This window comes from Meles meles, chromosome 10, assembly GCF_922984935.1.
Source record: "Meles meles chromosome 10, mMelMel3.1 paternal haplotype, whole genome shotgun sequence".
NCBI lineage: Eukaryota > Metazoa > Chordata > Mammalia > Carnivora > Mustelidae > Meles > Meles meles.
The window spans coordinates 99,936,265-99,958,010 of NC_060075.1; the positions used below are offsets into that span (position 1 = coordinate 99,936,265).

The 21,746-nt window shown below is 46.6% G+C and overlaps 1 pseudogene; it reads right to left on the minus strand.

The window, feature by feature from the left end:
- Positions 1–15,245: 15,245 nt before the first annotated feature.
- Positions 15,246–16,996, minus strand: LOC123952306 (annotated as a pseudogene).
- Between the last annotated feature and the right edge of the window lie 4,750 nt (positions 16,997–21,746).

The following is a 21,746-nucleotide window of genomic DNA, read 5'->3' on the forward strand; positions in this document are numbered from 1 at the left end:
GGGGGGGGGGTGTCAGAAGCGTAATGAGATGGATTAAGGAAAGAAATGCTTAGTCTGATCAGGTAAATCTCTTAATGAGCTCTCCCAGACAGTGAAATTAGGGAAGAAAAATTAGTCTGGCAGGACAAATAGGAGTCCACAGAGATGGGGAGCAAAGATCTTGTGCTTAACTCAAGGTTATAGGATCCATTAAGACTTCCTGTGTTAACCTTCTTTGCGCCTGAAATCATTACAATTTACAATTGTTTATAAGTTCTTTCTGCACACAAGTGAAGCTGTTTAGCCTCTTAAAAACAACAAGCATTTTTTGAGTGCCCATTCTGCGCTGGCCACCTTGCCATGTCATTTAATTACTGTGATTTCTTACATCAAAATTTAGCTTAACTGTGAGGAGTTCTTTGTTTTAATTGCTTGTTTAATTATCTATCCTGCCGGTTAGAGTTAAGTCCCCTGAGGCAGAAAACAGGGCCTTTCTCCCCATCATCGTGTCACTGGTACTGGCCAAGCATTGATCTGTGTGGGGTTCTCTGGCGCTCAGAAACGGGAAGGAATGGAGCACCCCAGTGGTCTCCAGATTCTGACATCCTTTAAGGACCCATATTTTGTTCTCCATAACCTTAACCCCTGGATTATAAAGCTTCACACAAGGTCTTTATCTTGTGCCTTTGGATATTTCAGTGCCTAGAACAGTCTTTGACTTCATACTACTTGTTGAACATATGGCGGAAGACGATCTTCCCCTCTGATCTCTGATTTCTTTGAAGTTAGATTTTTAGTTTCCAGCATGTGGCTGTCACATTGGAAATGCCACGTCTGTGTGACAGAGGAGAAAGTCAGGGCTCAGGGACGCCAGAGTGAGCCTCCAGCTCCCTCCTCTAGATACCAGATCTGGAAGGGACTTAACGTTTCTCACTTCCTCCAAATTTCCATCCAGCATTTTGAAGACGATAAACCATGTTCCCAGTCTGTCACTTTCCTTACTAATATCTGTTTTCTGATTTGCACTGAAGTTTACTTAACTATTATTAAAATCGTATGCTATTTCCGGGGTCCACAATATTTTCTCTGAGGATTACTCATATTCTTTTATAAAGAAACCGGCTACATACTGCTTAGGCGTGATGGAGAAACTAATCTTCCTTCCTCCAGCTCCCATCCCACACCACCGGTCGCATTAGTAGGAAGGCTGCCGCAACATGGGGACTGGTGGGAGGAGTTGTCTTTCTTGTGTCATCTCTAGCTTGGGATATTACACCTCGAGTGTCGGTGGTCAAGGTACGCTGGCAACCTACAGAGCAATCTAATCCTGACAGACATTAAAGAGCGTCTCACTTCCCTTAGACATCAGCGGAGGACGGGTGTCTTTTATAGCCATTTGAAGGCGAATTTCAAATACTAAAAAAGTAAAAAGATGTACTTCAAAATTTAATCTTTCAGCCAAGTGTGTATTTCTCATACATTTGAATAATGTGACAGCCATAGAAACACGTTTGTTCTAAATTTTGTAGGTAGCCATCACAGAAAATAGCCTCTGGGCACACATTTAGAAGAACAGCAGTGATGGAATAAAAGATAATGCAGATTTCAATCTAACCCAATCACAGGAGAGGGGCTTCATATACATACAGATCAGCCACCAGCTCTGACTTCCGTCTCAACGTCACCTCTACGTGACGGGCGTGGTTTCAAAAGCAAGCATGGAAGAAGGGAGATGGACAGCCATTTGACTCTTACTCTTCCTTGGGCAAAGTCAACAAGACAATGGTGCAGACCTTTTCCTCATGGTGACTTCAAGCTGGGGTGTTAGAACTCTGGACGGGGGTCTCTTCCTGAGAAAATGCACGTGCTCACTGGGCCACCCATTCCTCACCTGGTAATGAGGCAGGTGGCAAGACATACAGAGTAGGGGAGTGCTAAGGAGTTTATTGTTTCCCCCCTCCCAAATTCATGGTGTCAACATCCCACCTCCAGGACCTCAGAACGTGACTGTATTTGGAGATGGGGTCTTTACAAAGGCAAATAAGTTAAAAGGAGGTCATTAAGGGGGTGTCTGGGTGGCTCAGTCAGTTAAGCAGTTGCCTTCAGCTCAGGTTATGATCTCAGGGTCCTGGAATGGAAGATCAAGTCCCGTATCGGGTTCCTGGGTCGATGGGGAGTCTGCTTCTCCCTCTGCCTCCTCCCCCAGCTTGTGCTCATGCTCATGGTCTCTCTCTCTCTCTCAATTAAATAAATAAAATCTTAAAAAAAATGAGGTCATTAGGTCAGCCCTAATTGAATATGACTTATAAGAAGGGGGATTGGGACCAGATGTTGCAGAGGGAAGATGATGTGAAGATACAGGGAGAAGGCTGTCTGTGTGGCCAGGACAGAGGCCTGGAACATGTCCCTTCTGCACAGCCTGGGCGGAAACCAACCCTGCTGATGCATTGATCCTGAACTTCCAGCCGCTAGAGCTACGAGGCAGTATACACCTGTGGTTTAAGCTGCCTGGTCTGTGGTGCTTTGTTAGGGAGACCACAGAGCTACAAGGAGGCCCAGCCCAGTCCCTTCAGGCCTGTTTGGTGAGAACGTTTCAGGATGCACTGTAGGGGGCTCCTCCGCCCACACCCCTCCTGGCCCATGCTCGCCCCCACTCAGGGGCATTGTCTTCACTGACAGAGTCGTCCTACCTTGCCAGGGATCTTGGTCATCTACCACTCTGCAGCACGTTGGCCCAAACCTTAGCTGAAAACAGGTGTGACCTCACAGAATGAGCTGCATGGTTCTGGCTGAGGGTCTTTCGCAGAGGGGCCAATTGTTGGCTGGTATGGCAGTGTCAGAAGCCTGATGGGGCTGCAGGACCTGGCCCCAAGTTCACCCATGTGTGAACGTCCCCCGTGTGGGTGTCCCACAGGCTGCTCACAGCATGGCTTCCCAAGAGCCAATGGTGGCAGAGAGAAAGAGAGAGAGAGAGAACATGAGCAAGTTGGGGCAGGCGAGGGAGCGCCCAAGACTGAAGCTGCTGGTCTCTGACAACTAACTTACAATTATGTCTGCCATACTCTCCTTGTGGGAAGGGACCCCTGGGGCTTCGCAGGAGTCTGGCTGGCACTGAGGCATAGCAAGTGCTCCTGGGAGGCGGTCTCCTGTACACAGAATGAAACCTCCCGTTATGGATCCTACAAACTCCAAGTGGATTCGGCCTCTCCCCCAGTAAAAGATCATCAACAGGTTCCTTTGTCATCTCCCTTCAGCTTTCCATCTGCGGTGCCTTCCATTGGAAGCCCACCTTGAGCCTGTGGGCTTCCTTGGAACCATTCTATGGTTTGGTAGATGACTAAGGAGTATCCCTTTCCTTGGATCAAATCTCGCCCCCAAATGGGTTAGAATGTGCTCTACCTTCTCTACCTGCTGCGTAGGTGAGCCTGTTACTTTCCCTCCTCCAGTCTCAGCCAACATGTGCTGGGTCCTTTGCATAAGGTTCTGTGCCAAGGGCTTGCCATGCTGGTCCCTCACGGCTGGGGTCCTGATACACAGCTAGGTCATTTCAACCTATTGGGAAAATGCTGTTTTCAGGGCTAGGGGAGCCCAAAGGAGCCTGAACTTGACAAGCAAACACCCAAAGCATGCCCACTGCTTGGTTGACTTCCATTGACATGGGAGGCCTTTTGACCCAAGGCTTTTCTCTATCTATTGGGAAATACTAGGTCCTGTCTGATTAAAACTCTTGAATATTTGCTCCTTTATTCTTCACGTCGGTAGTAGGGGCGATGTTCGTATCATGGAAATTACCTTCTGCTTTATCCCTGGACACGGAATTTGGCAGCTCCTTTGAGAATCGGGGTCATCTAACTGCTTCCAAAAGTTCACAGCACCTGTCTGGAGGAGACTGTAAGAACCTCTGGAAACAGATTTTTCAGTGCTGCCAGCAGGTGGATTTTTCAGTTTTTGTTTGTAGAGGGCCTTAGTGGAGTCCATCATGTGCAATGCTTCTCGCTGCCTAGCTCCTCCTCTGGTCGTGATTATCATTCTGACAGCCAGACGGATATTTTTCAATGATATGCTCCTGCGTTCCATCAGATTTGAGAAACACATTAAGATCAGTCATCTGAGTGGGACTGTTTTCTCCTGCTTGTGGCTAATTAGTCAAGATGAATGTACAGACAGAGCTGCCTCCCTCCTAGCTATCGTTGGCTGCTACTTTATCTTGAAAAGGGCAATTATTGTCAGTTTTTTTCTCCTTTTATTTTCTTTGATGTACAGAGGACTTAAGTGAATGGGAGGACAGGAGGAATCAGGTTTTCCACATAAGTCTAACAAGGTGAAGGTCAAACAAGGTTCCTCCTGCCCCAAGGGCCTAGAAGGCAACCCCAAGTGAGTTATGCTTTAATGTGAGGGCAAAACGGAGGGGGGAGGGATTGTCTTGGGATAATATTGGAGTTCAACTTGGTTAGAGCTGCTTTAAAGAGAACCAAGGAGTATGGAATCCAGGAAAGAGGAATGCACTCAGGAAATTGGCTTCAGTTTGTGGGCTGAGTGGCTTTGAGTGTGATCTGCTAACCTGAGTTTTTTAGAAGAGGAAAGTGTTTCTGTCTGTTGGGAGTATCAAGTGAGCCAGTGTTTGTTTGTTTAAATAGAAAAAGTTGTTTTGTTATTCCTTTCTACAGACTTTTTTTCTCATTTTTTTTTTGTCATGTTATGGTAGTACATCATTTGTTTTTGATGTCATGTTCCATGATTCATTGTTGGTGTATAACACCCAGTGCTCCATGCAATACGTGCCCTCCTTAATACCCATCACCGGGCTCATCCATCCCCCCACCCTTCCCTTCTAAAATCCTCAGTTTGTTTCCCATAGTCCATAGTCCATGGTTCATCTCCCTCTCTGATTTCCCCCTTCATTTTCCCTTCCTTCTTCTAATGTCCTCCATGCTATTCCTTATGTTTCACAAATAAGTGAAATCATAGGATAATTGTCTTTATCTGCTTGACTTATTTCACTCAGCATAATCTCCTCCAGTCCCGTCCATCTTGATGCAAACGGTGAGCCAGTGGTTAAGCAAACTCTTGGAATCTGGCAAAACTATGACGTGGAATAAGACAGACTGTGTGTTGACCATCTTCACTACCTTCCAGAATCTTTTTGAAGATTCCTTTGTAACTCGAAAGATGGTTAAAATTACACATTAGAAAAGTAAAAGAAAAAAAAATACTCAAAGTAGTATTTCCAGTGAGACAGCTTCCCATTTTCCATGCGTTTTATTCACCAGCCCTTGTGGTTCACTATTGAGAACATTACCGTCTCATGAGAAACAATGTCATTCAGATGGTTGATTATCTTCTGTGTCTCAACATTGGGCTCTAGAATTCTAGTCTATCTCGTGACCATGTGGTCCAGAACCATCTTTTTGTCTTCTTTTTTTCAGTTGGCAGAGGATTTCTCAGAAACAAGTATTTGAGGGATCTGGGTGTGACTCCTCTGTCCCATCTACCTTTTAGCAGTTCTGAACCAGAAGCCTTAAAGATCAAATGGACAGATTCCTCAATGATTGTAGAGGAACAAAGTCAATATGGTGGATGGGTGGGGACTAATAACTCAAGCCTTCCCATGCCACAGAAGTCTTACTTTCATTACAGCCGGTCCTCGCTGCCAGGAAAATGTAGGGACACCTTCTGGAGGCAAAGAAAGCAACCTGCATGGGATAGATTCCCCCCTTCTTAGTCTGCACCTTTCTTCTGGAGGAGGAACATATGGATAATATGTGATTATGGAAGGAGTAAGGGGCACAGCAGGAGAAGAGGGTCTATGTGAACCCACAGGGTGTAACAGAGGACATGTCTATCTGAACGACCTCCTCTGGAGACCAGAGAAAGAAAACTGGCCCAGGGTTGAGGAGACCTCTATTCAAGGGACCAGTGAGACCTAAACAACTATGTAACTCTGAGAGTTATTTCCTCATCTAGAAAATGAGAGTAATCCCAGGTTAGTTTGCAAGGCGGGTATGAAATGCATCTCAGGTGCATGAGACACTTACTAAATGGTTGTTATTTTCAGAGCATCTCTGAGGTAAGTTTTACTTCCATTTACTCTTTCTGCCTATATTGGCTCTCATTAATGCTTGTATTTGTGGTATTTTATCCTCTTTTCCATTTGAAGATATACTTCCTTTTCTATTTGTTTTCTAAACCTCCCTGGGCAGATAATATTTCCCGAACACTGGTACCCATTTCTAGTGAACACACTGGCGTTTGCTTCTGGCTTCAGTTCAGGGGCGATTACACATCAAGCCCAAAGCAGTATATGTCTGTTTTTTTATTGTTATTTTAACTTGGAGGCTACTCACACGTTGAACGTTTTTTTAAAGTCAACATTAGGCACAGAAGCACATTTGTACTGAGAATAACACTGAGCGAGGATAGAAACTGTGCTAACTAAGGGCACATAATGTACTTTGACTGCAAGGTTTGGAAGCACAAGTCTCGGGGAGTAACAAGGGATGAGCCCCATGTGTAACCACCAGTTGGCCTGTATCCGTATTGTGGAGATAATCGCTCAACATGTGAGAGTTGGCTTGGGTTGCCTGAATGCCCACTGTTCTGGGGGAAGTCCAGTAATCGGTGCCCACTGACGTTGCCGCTCCTCTCCAGCCCTGGAAAGGCATGTTGTTACTTCTCCATTACGCTTTTACAGAAACTGAGACTCAGAGAAGAGCAAAAATACAGAATTTTATCAGAAGCAATTCCATGATGTTTTGACATATAAACTTCTTTCCTTTTTTTTTCAGTTTTAGATTGTAAAATAATTTCACTTCTAGACAAGTGCAAGAGTAGCATAAAGAATACTTGTATAGGTTTTATGTGGATCTGTGTGTGTAGGTATGAATGTATGAATCTATGCATCTAACCACCTAGTTGTTTTCTGAGCCATCTGATTCTAAATCACAAGTCATATCATTTATCCTTGAAGACTTCAGAGGGCGTTTCCTAAAAACAAGCTTTTTTTTTTTTTTTTTTTTTTTAGAGAGAGAGAGAGGCAGTGTATGCGGAAAGGAGGAGGGGCAGAGGGAAGGGAAGAGAAAATCCCAAGCAGGCTCCATGCCCAGCTCAGAGCCTAAAGTGCGGCTGGATCCCAGGACCCAGAGATCGAGACCTGAGCTGAAATCAAGAGCCAGACACTTAAACGACTGAGACACCCGGGAGCCCCACAAGGACCTTTTCTAAACATAACTACACTTCAGTTATTGAATTCAGGACATTTAACATTGTCACAGTACTGTCATCAAGCCTACAGCCCTCAGGCCAATTTCCCAGTTGTTTTGAAATGTGGTTTTTATGGTATGTCACTGACATTGTTGCAGTACAGAGCAGTTATTTCTAGAAGGTCGTCTCGGTTTGGGTTTGCCTGATGTTTCAGATAAGTCATGTTGGGGTAGTACCGCCTTCTGAGTGATGCCGTGTCCTTCTCAACATCGTGTCAGAGGCACGTGACGATGGTTTTTGCCAGACCAGGTGATGTCAACTTTGATCTTGTTTCTTCATTCTACAGTTACTATTTTTAAAAACGAATACATCATTTGTTAAAAATATTTTGAGGCTAGGTAAATATTCCATCCCTCTGAACTTTCATCCCCTAATTCTATTTCAACTTTGATTCGGGATGTTTGCCTAAATAAGTTATCACCATGATGATTAAACTATGGTGGTTTTCTTATACATTACTTGATAATCACTCCTCAGAACTTGCTGACTGTTTATAGCAGCTTCATGAATTAAGAGTCATTAAGTCCATTTTTGATCATAACCTGAGAGTCACAGCTCTTCGTGGGGAAGCCAGGCTTTGAACTTAGGACTTCTCCCTAAAACAGGCTGGACTTTTCCTCTGTAGAGCTTATTTGTAATAGTTATGACAGTGACACGTCATTTTATCTTTGGCTCTAGCCTTGTTCATCCTGCAAGTTCCCACCAGGTGGGCGGCCACAGAACTTAGCTTTGTCTCTTGCAGTATTCACCCACTTCCCATTCTTACCGTTTGACTGTATACTCCTGAGGGCAAGTCTGTATTTTACTCACTGCTGTGAGCCCAGAGCCCAATACCAGCAGGCAAGCAAGAAGTGTTTGTTGCACAAATTAATGAGTAGGTCAACGCTGGTTTGAAGTCAACCTTCTTTCTTTGAACATAGCCCAGTAGAAGAAATTTTACAATAAAGTCCCACAAATGTGTAACAGATTAAGTTTGAGCTCCGGAAAAGTCCTGTTCCCAACCTGGGCTAGAGTTTTTTTGGCCCAGCCCCAGGCTAGACATGGGCTCTCTACCATTGTCATGTGCCTCAGAAGCATGGCCGGTCTGCTTTTTGGGGGTTCTGGTGGGATCAGTTTATGGGGAGCCTGTCTTCTGCTTGTTGAGAGGAGAAGGACTCAGGTTTGTTTGTTTATTTGTTCTTATGTGGCAGAAACTGAGCCAACTAGGAGTGGAGGTAATTGAGGTCTTGGGTGTTAAGAGGCAGACTCAGTTTGAGATCCAGGGCAAGAGGGACCCAAGCACAAAGGAAGTCAGGAGGAGATAGTTTTTCAAAAGCATGGAGTAGTCACTGAAGACTTGCTGATCTGGGACTGAGGCCACAGACATGGTGTTTGATGTGGGTGGGTCTCAGTGTTCTGTGGGGCTGAGAGCGGGAGCCTCTAGTGAGGACACATCATGCCAGAGCCAGGGTGTGAGACTGAGGTTGGGAGAGCTGTCCTGACTTTCCACCGGAAGTGGGACATTGTCAGAGGCTAGAATTCCCACTGGCCTTGTAATGGGCACAGATCAAGTAATTACTTCCCTTCCTTCTGGGGGTGGAAAAAAGAAAGTGTGAAGAGGGGATATTATGGGCACCCTTTTGTTTCTATTTTGACCTTGAGTTTCTAAGACCGAGTAGAAGAAAATGACTTTTATATCCTACCCCTACTTCCTTAGTTCGTGGGTTGTTCCCCAAAGTGTTTTCCTTGGAACGCCAAATCCCTGGGACATGAACTGTCACGTAAACCAGCACCAGCCTCTGCAATGACAGGCTCCTGCACGGGGCTCCATATCACCTCCACTCACCGCTCCTTCTCACTGCCACTTCCTGACTTGCTTCCATCCCCTTTGGGGCCACAGTTAACTTGGCTGCAGCCTACAGTCCAGTGTGCCCGGATTCTGACTCTTTCTTGCTAAGGGGCTCTTTCCCTCCATGCAACCATCAGAAGAGGAATAATTACAGTGGGCCAAGCCCTATAACCTTCACAGCACCTTCATGCAGTTTGATAGGGTGAGTGTGAATTCACCGGGGGTGAAGTGTCTGACTTTGGCTAAGGTCATGATCGTAGGGTCGTGGGCTCGAGCCCCACATCGGGCTTCATGCTCAGCATGGAGGCTGCTTGAGATGTTCTCTCTGCCTCCCCCTCTGCCCCTCTCACTCGTGCTCACACTCACTCAAGAGAGCAAGACAGAGAAAGACTTGCTCCAGAGAGCCAGATTCCCTCTTTCTTCTCCAAGCAAAAGTTAGAAGTGTCTGGGTTACGAATTGATTGAGAAGTTAAAATTTAATTTAGTGAAAGAATGACTTGGAAAGCCTATGGAGACATTCTATAATTTCCCTCTATCAGCTCTGTTCATGTTTGTTTTTGAAACAATTTTCCAACGGTGTGTGACAGAGCTGGTGTGTTATGCTGAAAACAGCGCTGCTGGGTCAGATGTTGCAAAGCCCAACCAGCAGAGCTGATACCACTGGATACAAGTTGGACAATTAGAGCCTCGGTGGCTCAGTGGATTAAGCCTCTGCCTTCGGCTCAGGTCATGATCTCAGAGCCCTGGGATTGGGCTCCCCGCTCAGCAGGGAGCCTGCTTTCCCGACACCCCCCCCCACCCCCCACCTGCTGCTCTGTCTACTTGTGGTCTTTCTCTGTCAAATAAATAAATAAAAATATAAAAAAACCAATTTGGACAATTAGGGGTGCCTGGGTGGCTCAGTCCTTAGGGCGTCTGCCTTCAGCTCAAGTCACGATCCTCGGGTTCTGGGATCGAGTCCCATCTTCGACTCCCTGCTCAGCGGGAAGTCTGCTTCTCTCTTTCCCACTCACCCTGCCTGTGCATGAACTTTCTCTCTCTCTCTCTCTCTCTTTCCCTGTCAAATAAATACATAAAATCTTTTAAAAAAGAGTTGGATGATTAAGCGACTGAGGCACCCAGGCAACTGGAGATTATGGTTCCAAACCAAGGCTGGAGGACTCCAAAGCCTGTGCTCTCTCACACCCCCTTTTTCCAGTTGGGTCGCCTTTGGGGCTCGTCCACATGGGACCCTGTCCTAGAACACAGTGCTGAGGTATGGCAGAGCTGCGGGCAGGTGCAGCACCTGCATGGTCTAGATGAAACTCTGAACACTGGATGAGTGTGACCCTAACAGAATGAGCAGGCAGCGGTTTCCTGCCCCCATGTGATGCGATGGTTGGCTCTGGCATTATGTTGGCCCGGGCTGGAATCCAAGTTTCCAGTACATGTTAGGCTTTCTCTGACCCTCGATTCCCTTATCTACAGTAAAGTAATAATTCTTCTTCCATAGAGTTGCTGAAAAAATGAAAACAATCATCCTTATATAAAGTACCCAATTCAGTCCAAGAGCCTTCTCTCTCTTCCCTTTGGCCACTAGGAACCTCAAAGCCCATTTGGTGGCTCATCTACACCAACTGTGCAGGCCTAAGTGGCCATTATTTCTGCAATCCATCTTTTACCTCTCCCCTCATCTTCCTACGACATTTTCCTAGGCTCTGAGGTTTTACCTAATAATAGCTATTTTCTTGTGTGGTGTGATGGTTAACTTAACGTGTCAACTCCACAGGCCTGAGTGATGATGCCCTAGAGCTAGTAAAGCATTTCTGGATGTGTCTGTGAGAGCGTCTCTAGAGGAGATTATTATTTCATTCAGAAGACTGAGTCAAGAGATCTGCCCTCACCCAGGCGGGCTGCGTCAGCTGATCTCACCGACGCCCAAATGGAAGGAGAGGGTGAAGGACAAGGGCGCACCCTCTCTCTTCCTGAGCTGGGACATCCACCTTCTCCTGCCCTCGGGCACTGGGGCTCCTGGTTCTTGAGCCATTGGACTTGGAGTAAATGATACCAGTGGCTTCCCTGATTCTCCAGCTTGCAGGTGGCCGACTGTGGGAGTGCCCAGTTTCCATAACCATGTGAGCCAAGTCCTATAATAAATCTCTCATCTCTTCCATGTGCTTGTGTGTGTGCGTGTGTGTCCTGTTATTTCTTTCTCTGGGGAACCCTGACTGACACATATGAATTTCTGCTAGAAGCCTATTAAAAAAAATGAGGAAATAAATAAGGAGACATTTCATGCAATGTTGCTTTTAATCCTCTGGGGGCTCAGGATTATTTTCTCTGTGCAACTCCAACAAGCTGAGTGGCATTTGAGACATGCTTCTTGATACACAGGGTCAAAGACTCACTGGGACCGGCTGGATAACAGGAGGCCCCAAGCTTGTTGGGGACATATTAATTTCAAAAATTGTTTAATGTAGCTGACAGCCTATTGCCGATGGTGGAAGGACCGATTTGTGGCTGTTGTACTTTCTAACATTTTCCAAATTGTTGGCAGCATAGAATCACCACCATCATCATCATTTTCTCCCCAGTTAATAAACATGTCATGATTCCAATACTAACTTTATTGCCTTGCTTAAATGTCACACTGTGATCCCTATCCCCAAGCCCTTCCTCTCATTTCTAAGAGTTATTTATCAAAGCAAGCTTTCCCATTATTCTTGGGTGATTCCCTGTCACTTTTCTGAAGCCTTTGGAGGGGCGAGTCCACCACGGCTGCACACATCCCCAGGGAAGCAGAGCAGACTTGTGTTCTGGGACATCGTTGCTTGATATTGTGGAAGGAACATGGATGAGAAGTGTGTGAACTTGGATTTTAGTCAAGTTCTGCTATCAGCAGAGGGCTATCAGGTCTCCACAAGAAGCCACTCCTTTTCCAGTTTGTGAGGCAGGGAACTTGACAAGACAGTCTTGATGTTTCTTCCAGAGCTAACCAACATCCCCCGTATCCTCTTTGGTAGACGTGGTAGGAATGGCCCTAGAGAGGGAGCATTATCCCTGGGGGTGTTGCTCATTGCTCTGGTGCTGCTCTGTGTCCTCGTCCTGCATTGGACTCTTAGTCTGTCCCCATGCCACAGCTGTCCCTATGCCATAGCCCAGTCCAGCTCGCCTGGAGGCATCTTATGCTCAGCATGTTTCCTGACCTCTGTCAGGCAGGCTTCATTTATTGCTCACCTGCTGGAAAATACCATTTCCTCTAGGATGGTAGTTAGACAGTACCCTGATCAGAGGAATATGTTTCTTGCCATCTTTCCAGGGTGATCTACACTTGGAGTGGGAAGATGGCTGGAAAGAACAAATTTAATCTCACCCTGCACCCCATGAATCTGAAATGATTCTCTTTAAGGTATGACGTAGATAGAGGAGGGTCTGTTTCTAAGGTTCTGCAGAGGAAGCTGTGACTGCCCTCATTTGTAGGGGGTGGGGTCACCTCCCTGTCTCAGCTGGAAGCCAGGAGGGGCAGGGACCTGGTCTGTTCACCACAGGACCACCCACAGCCTCTGTCCAGCTCTCCTTCGTGGTAGGCGCTTACCGAGAGCATCTAAAATTAAATCATATATCTAGCTTGGGAATTCCATGGGCTTCAGCTGACTCAGGGATTGAAGATCAATGAGAAAATATTTAGATAAAAAGGCAGTGGGCAGTGGAGTAAGGCAGGTGGGCTGAAAGCCCACTGAGGACTTCATCAATGGACACCAACGAATTGTGAGTTCTTTCTTACGGTGGCTTCTCTCTCTCTTTTTTGTGCAAGTGCTTGTGAATCATTTTCAGTGGGTGGGTGTAGGCTGCTGAGAAATCATTCTTTTTCCTTATACTGTTATTTTACTGCTTCCCAGTTAGAACCATTGTCCATTCTCTCTTTTTTCCGAGTCTCTGCTTGCTAAAGGCAGACTTGCACCTGACCCGTCTTAGCAGCTCCCAGATCCTTTCAAGCTACTTTGGTTCTGAAACTCTAGGACTTACAGCGCATTGTTTATTTTTGGTGAGCTCTCACAGACACTGCAGGCTGTATTTTCTCTGTGATCTTGTAAGAGGTTGTCCCCCGGTCGGCTTTTTATTCATCTTCCCCCTTGCACTCCCATTCTCGCACAAAAGAATACACTATAATTTAGTGCAATTCAAACTGGATGTGATTCAACTTCCTTCAGCTCAATAATTTCTATGGTGCTTGTGTGTTGGATACTACACCAGGCACTGAGAATACACACGTGACGGAATAACACACTTGCATGCAACTCACCAAGTGGAGATGGGCATCACGTTCAGACCCATTCCATGGCAGTTCTCACTGAGAACTGGGGGACACCAGGCCTCGGAAACTAGCCAGTGGTGGAGCCTCCGAAGTGTTGATCAAGGAAGAAGGTGGGTAGAAGGAAGTCGTTGGGGGAACTGCTTTTGGAAAACTTGGGGAAAGAAGGAGAAAGACCAATGGCTGGGCTAAGTAGGATGTAGGAAGAAAAAAAAAAAAAAAAAACAAAGGAAGAAGAGAAGAGTATTCCCAGAGACGAAGTCAGGGGCTGCTGCAGAATGTCTCCATGGTACCCAGGAAGCTCTGTGGAGAACACGGAGAACAGCGGGTGACCCTGCTGCACAATACTCTTGGGCAGAGTCGACCAGTGCTTGGTTTAGTCTGGGTAGGGCTAGCAACTGAACCCAAGAATATTCTTGAGATTAGGACCCAAGATAATAGTACTGAGGAATAACCAAGAACAAAGGCTGTTAGGAATGAGAGAGGCAGGTAGTGGATGATTGAAGCCCAAGACAGATGTCCAAGTTTCTGTGGGTGAAGTGGGCAATCCCGAGTTCAGAGATGAGACTGTAGTTCTGCTGAAAGGCGGATAGAAATAGAAGACTACAGGGTTCGAGACAAGTGTCCTATCTGTCATCTGAGTGGGGGCTGAGGTTTGTAGGCCCAGGTCAGCAGGGAGGGAGGGCAGGCAAATGGGGCAGGAGTTAAAGCTCTTGGAGGAGATGAGTGCCTTACACAAGGAAGGGACAGCCTGGTGCCTGGGGGCAAGGGGAGGCGTTAGAAAGCAAGGTGGTGCCCTGGGCATATCCTAGTTTTTACTTCCCTTTGCCAAGTTCCTTATGCCTGGTAGGGTTGTCAATATTGGTGACTCCTTCAAGTACTCATCTCTGGAAAGGGAGCATGACCCAGGCCTGGCCAGCCACAGCATCCTTAGCAAGGGACTGGTCCAGCGGCTGGAACCGTGACCCAGGCAGGGTCAATGTGTTTTATCCCATGGAATTTAGTTGAGTTTGGTTTGGTTTTTGCCTCCCCCTGCCCCAAGTACAAACCTTATTTCTATTACAAGTATGTTAATAATAAAAGCAGTAGTTGTAGTGGTAGTAAAAAGAGGGGATGGGGGTTCTGTTACATGGTTTTCAGAGCAAGTCCTGGAGCTTAGGCCTCAGCCCTAATCCATGCAGAACCCAACATGACTCTGGTGGCAACAGGGAACCCCCAAACTTCACCACCAGAAGACAGTATAGACAAAGGAGCTGTGCTCCCCACCAGAAACAGAAGGCAGTTATGCCAAATGCCGAAGCGGATTAAAACAAAGCTTCTAGTGCACTCACTTCTAGCTCAATTCATCTCCAAGACTTTGTTCCTAACATACATTGCAACTGGCCTGAACACTTCACCCGACGGCCTCCATTTGCACCAGAGGCCCAGATTCTAGAGTGGGGAGGGACAGTACACAGGAGAGTGTTCCTAAAAGTTCCCAAATTGAGACCCCTGCAGAGAAGAGAATCACTTCACTGGTGAGTACCAGGTTTCCAGAACCCTCTCTCCTCTTTCCCCCCAGGATGACACAGCACCAAGAAGCAGTAACAATAGTAAGTTAAAAGATGGAGCCTTAGTGGGCTGAAAGGCCATAACTCGTATTTCTGCTTAGCCAAAAGGCAGCAGTTAAAGATGAAACATTTCTCAACAGCCTCTCTGCTAACCCTCTCCCAAACCCTCAGACTCCCACAGCACAATCTCAAAAGACACAGAATGGCCATGACTTAGAAAAAGTTGAAATCTGTAGAATCTCCCCTGCCCACAGAACCCAAGAAGTGGGTCGTGAACCACGGCACATGCTGCCATGTAGAGAAGATGGAACCACCCTGCAGGTTCTCTGTGACCACATCACTCCTCCTCCTCTTCGTTCTCTGCATCCCTAGCTCCCTGCCTGGGGGGTTTTGCCTCTACAGTTCTGTTCCAGTAGCTGGAGGCTGTGGGGGTGACCCGTGAGTTCCTGCCACCTCCGCTCTTACCACTTACTCTGTATCTCCCTGAATGCCCGTGGGGCAGGTGGGTAGAAGGTTTTCTGGGTAGAGATTTCATGCTGGGTGAATCATTGGAACGTGTCCGGTGGTCATGGCCACATCATGGCTATTTTGATGGTGCACTCGGCCATCCTGGCTGTCTAAGTTGTTGAGCTTAGTATGTGAGGAGGGCTAGACTGGCACCCAGATCTGGGGCCTGATGTGGATGTGGACAGTTGGTTACAAGTAGCTGTCATATCGATAATAGGTCTGCTGGGGGGAAGAAGGTAGGTGGACCCTTTAGCCTTTTCCTGCTTAATATCATCCATGTAACCAGAAAACAAGTCTCCCTGGTGTCTGACATGCTCCTTGAGCAGGTGGGGTCTCTGGAGGCTGGAAATACTGTCTAGGAGTCCCTTCTGTCACTTGGTTGTTTGCTGTGGCTGGGCCTTGGTCACACTGGTCCTGGTGATGGAACAGAAGCACCCCCTCCTCCTTCTGTACCTCACAGAATCGACATGGGATGATACTATCCCTCACAGCCGGTGCATTTCTCAGGCCCATCAAAGAGTCAAACTGGTTACTCACAGCCTGCTGCAAAGACTTTTGGAAGATGACATCAGGGTCCTCCCCCTTTGGGGGAAGTGCTGCCCATACTGAGTGTAGATAAGGCACAGGAAGGACTACAGCTTACCTGATGGTCAAACAGCCGTTCCTATGTGCAGAGTTCCTCACAAAATTCACAAGGCAACATGGTCTGGTCACCTGTACCTTTCGCATCATTCAGAGCATTGGAAGCTTCAAGGGAGTTGTCTGTACCATATGCAGCCCTCCAGAAGTCCTGCTTTCCACACTGCGGGCCTGTCCTTCATTTTCCAGACTTAGGGCCAACATGAAGTCTAAGTTTGCACTATCTTCTTTTGGGGGTTGTCAGGTTCTATCCCTCCCCTGCCTCTCTCGTTCTTCCAGTAGATTATTCTGAGCTGGAATCTGGGCTGTCGTGTTCCTTTGGTTGGTAGTTCTACTATGGAAAGTGTCCTATTTGAAGGCTCCCAGGGGTCTCTGGGGTAGCCTCATAGGTGGGTCCAGAGCCTCAACTTGCCTGAGGAGCTGGGATGAAATGCAGATGCCATCTTGACCCCTGGACTCATCAGATGCCTTAGGAGGCATGGCAACCTCATCTCTCTTTTCCCCCCTGTCTCTTTCACAAGCATCAGGATAAGTCTTCAGATCTTTCACCAGGACATTGTGCCCACGACTGCCCCAAAACTTCATCCAGGCACCACAGTAATCTCCATCATCCTTCAGTTTGAGAACAGAAAGTTCGAAATCATAGTGCTGGCAAAGGGTAAGCCATAGAGGACCCTCAGTCTCCTTATGCTTCTTTAACTGCCTCTTCTCCAACTGCTTTGACATTTTCAGGTCACCTGACAATGTTCTGTAGCCATGTGACTCTCCATGTCAGATTTGGGAAATGGTTCCTTGCAGATAGGACACATACCAACGTTCCTTTGACAGTGGGTCTCATGGATGATAAAATTGAACACAGGAATTTCTTTTTTTGCAATTTTCGCACAATTGAGTGTCCTGGTCATCTAGAAATTCAACCATCTTTAGTTCTTCCTGAAAACCGGGACGGCAGCAAGGACTTGCAGCGGACCTACTAGCCGCAGACACAGAGCCTGTTTTTTTTTGCTTGTTTTTTATTGATCATAGTCAAAGCACCTAGAACAGTGATTTTCAATAAATATTTGTTAAATAATGAATAAATAAATAAATAAATAGGCATAGATATTGGAAAATGGTTGCATGGGGTCGTCGATCTGGAATCCTGTGACACTGACGGTGACCATCTTGCCCTTTCCATGGAATGGGATTTTCTACAGAATAACGCTAAGCAGAGAAAACTAGAGAACAGCGATGGGAAGATAATAAGAGGGACTGGAGGGGGTGCAGAGGGAAGAGGAAGAGGGGAGGTAGGGATGTGATTTACCTAGTGGCCAGAGATCCCAACAGAAACTTACAGAAACTTCAGGTCCTCCAGAGCTGTCTTCAATAATATCTGAGTGTCTTTTCCAAGCATGCAAACAAAAGTCCCTATGGGTTGCTCTAAGTCATTTTCTATTTTGTGGTAGAAAGAGGTGAGATGGTATTTCCACGGTTCTCATGGCCATGGTGAGCCAGGCAACGATGCATGGAGGAAGTGTGCCCTCTCCACCTATGACCCAGATGTGACTATCACTGGGACTCGGTTGATGAGCTGCTCAGGCATGAGCAGCCCACAGTGTAGACTTGCCTCTTTCCCATCCCCGGGGACCTTATATTGCACTTTGAAAGATAGAAATACTCATGGGCATTAGGGAAAGGCTTTATTTTTATTGGGATTGTTTTAATGAAGAACCAGATGGACTGTCAGGGGTTAGCTCCTAGATCTTGCCTTATGTCTCAGAGAGCTGGGCTCTGCAGAAATGGAAACCCATTTGCTCACTGGATTCACGTGTGCTCTGGCAAAAGCTGGATAGGCCTTGCTGGTGGTGGCCAAGAGATGGGGACAGGACACCCACCAAATGTTGGCTGGAGCCAGGGATTTGCTTAGGAGGACCAAGGTGCTGAGAGATGGGTCCCCAGCACTGGGATGGAGGAGATCAAGGACGAAGGGGGCACCGCCTTCCCAGGTCTACCTTTGGCAGCCAGATGCAGGCCACACACAGCTAAATTAGTGGCAAGAGGGTCTCTCTTTTATGAACTGTGAAAGTTTTGTTCATTCTTCATCATTACTTCATATTTAATGAGACTCTAATGTGTACCCAGACCATTAGTAGCTCTACTAGGGACCATGAAGATGAATCCCCCAAATTGAATTATTCATAATAAAAACAGGAGGTTGAATAGAAAATCTCACAGTAAGGCACATTCTCATGGCTGCATATTATCTATTTACCTCTGCTTTGGCTCCTGCTTTCATTCCGAAACATTTGTGGTGGGTGCCGTGTTCAGGACCTGAGGGTTGGGTGCTAAGCGAGACGTGTGATGCTGAATGAGACAGGCCAGGCAGTTATTTAATGGAGTGTTTGAGAATTAGGACGGACCCCTAGAAAACTTGGGTGGAAAGAGGGTAAAATGCGTGCCACAAAGTTTCACAGCTGAAAGCTGGCCCGACTCTGGTCGTCCAGTCAGACACAAGGTGCAGAAGAATGCAAAGAACGTTTCTTTGTAGTGGTTACTGTGCTTCTGTGATTGTCCACACCACGTAAACTGCCGACGGATAAACACACAAGGTTAGATGCTCTAGAAAGGAGCCTCTTGTATGAGGGCTGTCTGAATGTCTTTGTTTCTCTTTTAAATGGAAAGCCTTCCCCAAATAGGTCATCTGCCTTCATTTCTTGATTTGAGAGATGCACTGATACTTATATCTGTGATGGTTTGAAGAGACATAGTTTGCAAATAAGCAGATCTGCAGAAAAGTTACATTTTCTGGGGAGTATGAAGGTCTTCTCGTGGAGGTGGAGGGGAACAGTTTGCTCGTGTTCTCTGAAAGCAGGACTCTGTACTCGCAGTGAAGAGGCGGAGGAGGCAGGCTGCACTCGGGATCATGGTGGTGATTCAGCAGATGGGAAACACTAATTTTTTCCCCTAGGGTTAATGTCATTCATAACCCATTCAAGGACCTTGACTATATTTCAGTTGAAAAATGCTTTTTCCCATCTCATTTCAAATTACAGTTGTATCTTTAGGGTAAATACCCAGGGACTGGGAGGGAGACAAACCATAAATGACTCTTAATCTCACAAAACAAACTGGGGGTTGCTGGGGGGAGGTGGGATTGGGAGAGGGGGAGCGGGCTATGGACATTGGGGAGAGGAGGCGAACCATAAGAGACTATGGACTCTGAAAAACAACCTGAGGGTTTTGAAGGGACAGGGGTGGGAGGTTGGGGGAACAGGTGGTGGGTGATGGGGAGGGCACGTTTTGCATGGAGCACTGGGTGTTGTGCAAAAAGAATGAATACTGTTACGCTGAAAAAATTAATAAAAAGGGAAAAAAAATTACAGTTGGAAGAGTTCCTTTGGAAATACGGTTTAGAAATATGTATATAAGAAATAACAGGGTAGTAATAGAGTTTCAAGTCAGGAGATACTTGTTAGCTATGTGGTTTTGGATAATAGGATATTTTCTTACCTGTATAATGGGGAGACTCATACCTACCTCATACAGTGTTATTGTGGACTTCTCTGAACAGTGAAGTGTTGGAACATAATCTTGTGTTTGGCAGATAGGGGCTGTCATTGTGCTATTTATGTAAATAACCTGTTAAGTTGAGCAATTCAGAAAGGCAGACTGTCACACAAAATAACATATAAAGGTTTTTTGATTTGTAAGCTGTGTGTAAGTTAGTTGTATTTATAGTTTTATGATAAAGGCAGCAAAAGGTTGTGGTTATTATAATTTCCTTCCCTGTGTAAGTTTGAACTCTGCAGATTACATCCTATCAAAGTTTCCCTGGTAAAATGAATTGTCCGTCATCAACCACTGGGCTCTGCAGTAGGATATCACTCAGCCTTCCTGCTGGGATGAGAAGCTCGGGGAGAAAGGGGCTTTGAGACTGAGTGGGAAGATGTGGTAACTCTATCCACCAAAGAGATCTCTATCGTTTGATTTTTGAGTGAACTTGAAATACACACTGTATATCTCCCCCCAACCCCACCGCTGCCACCATACCCACGGGCAGGGCACGATGTTTACAGTTCCCTGTGGCTGATCCCAGCTGACATGCCTGAAAGAGCTCAGAGCCTGTGGACAATATGTCAGCCCCTCAGCCCTCAAATTTTTGAAGGATTCCCCAAACACAATTTCTTTGGTTGCTTCAACCTTCCTTTATCCCTTTGTTTCCATACACTGCCAGACTTCTTCCACATGATTCAAGCATTGCAAACAGCTGTCTTCTCTCTTCCTCTTGTTCCCAGCACACGTCTCCCAGATGCTTGCCTCAGCGGAAACCAGATCCCTTTCGAACACACCTTTCCCTGGCCGTCCTTTTGAGATGTCTGACCATTTGTACCCACAGCCTGGTGGTAAACTGTGGTGGCTTCCTTGCTTCTCCTTTGAAAACTCCAGGATTTTTTTCTGCTTATGCAAAGACATCTTCTTCCCATCTCACAGATTCTGGTATCTCTGTCTCATCCCTGCCACCAAACACCCTTAAGATTACCCCTTCACATTGGTTAGGAGTCTGGAAATGTCTTCAATCTTCTTGCCACATGCCATTACCATGTGCCGGCACTCATGTTCTTCACCCTCTCAGATGGAGGGATTTTACCCCTAGTTTACTTCTGTTATTCAGGATCATGATCACCTGCCACTAGCTCTTAATCCAGAGCGACTCCACTCCAACAAATTTGATCTCAAAAAGTTTTCAAGCAACACTATGACCTCATGGAACTCTCGCCATCTGCTGCCCACTCTAGGCAGCCGTCCTGGTCGAGTACCATGGCCTATGGTTACAAGTCTCCTCAAAGGTCCCTCCCGCGCTCCTCTCTTTCTCTGCTCCTGTCCACATGGACCTCTATCATCATGCAGGTGGATGTTATTATGAATTCTATCTGAGCACAAAACTTTTAAGGGCTCCCTTTTCCACCTCCCAGAGCTACTGTTCCAGACTTCTGGCACTTTTCTTCCTTGCCCTTCTCAGCCTCTTTCCCTTTTGCATTCAGCCAAAGAGGTCCTGACAGAGTCTTAGGAATCCTTTTAGGTCTTGCTCCAGAATCCTGCACAAACCACATGATCAGAAGCTGGGGGGCTAAAAAGAAAACTGTGTGTCTTCTCAGGTGGAGGGGCTACCCGCCGGTGCCACGTGCCCTTTCTCATCCCGGGCAGCTGTGCATGCTTTCTGGGAACTCTCAGTTGATAAATGCTTAGTCTAATCTCTTTCATTTAAAAACTTGAGTCACAGATCCAACATGGTCTTACTTTCCTTCCTTCCCTCCCCATATTGGGCAAGGCTGCAGACCCTAGTGCAGGGGAGAGGCTGTGGCAGGTCCAAGGTTCTCAGGACAGGAGGGCTCTTCCCTGTACACCGACCAGCGATCCTCTAAGCCTCTGGCTCCCCTCCCTTGAACCCTTGAAAGCAGTCGTTCAGGTGGGTGTGTGGAGGCTCAGCCTGCTGTTACAGATGCAGACTGTGACCTGAGCCAAACCACAAGGCCATGCGCAGTCTCTCCTCTCCCTTCTGCACCAGTTCCCCACCCCTACAGGGCGACCTGGCTACTTTGTCACAGTGCTGTTCTTCCCTTAAACTTGCCTTTTCTTTCAGGCATAGCAGTTTGTTTTCCTTCTAGATTTTATGCCATGGATCTCCCAAGATGAAAACTATGAAATCAATCAT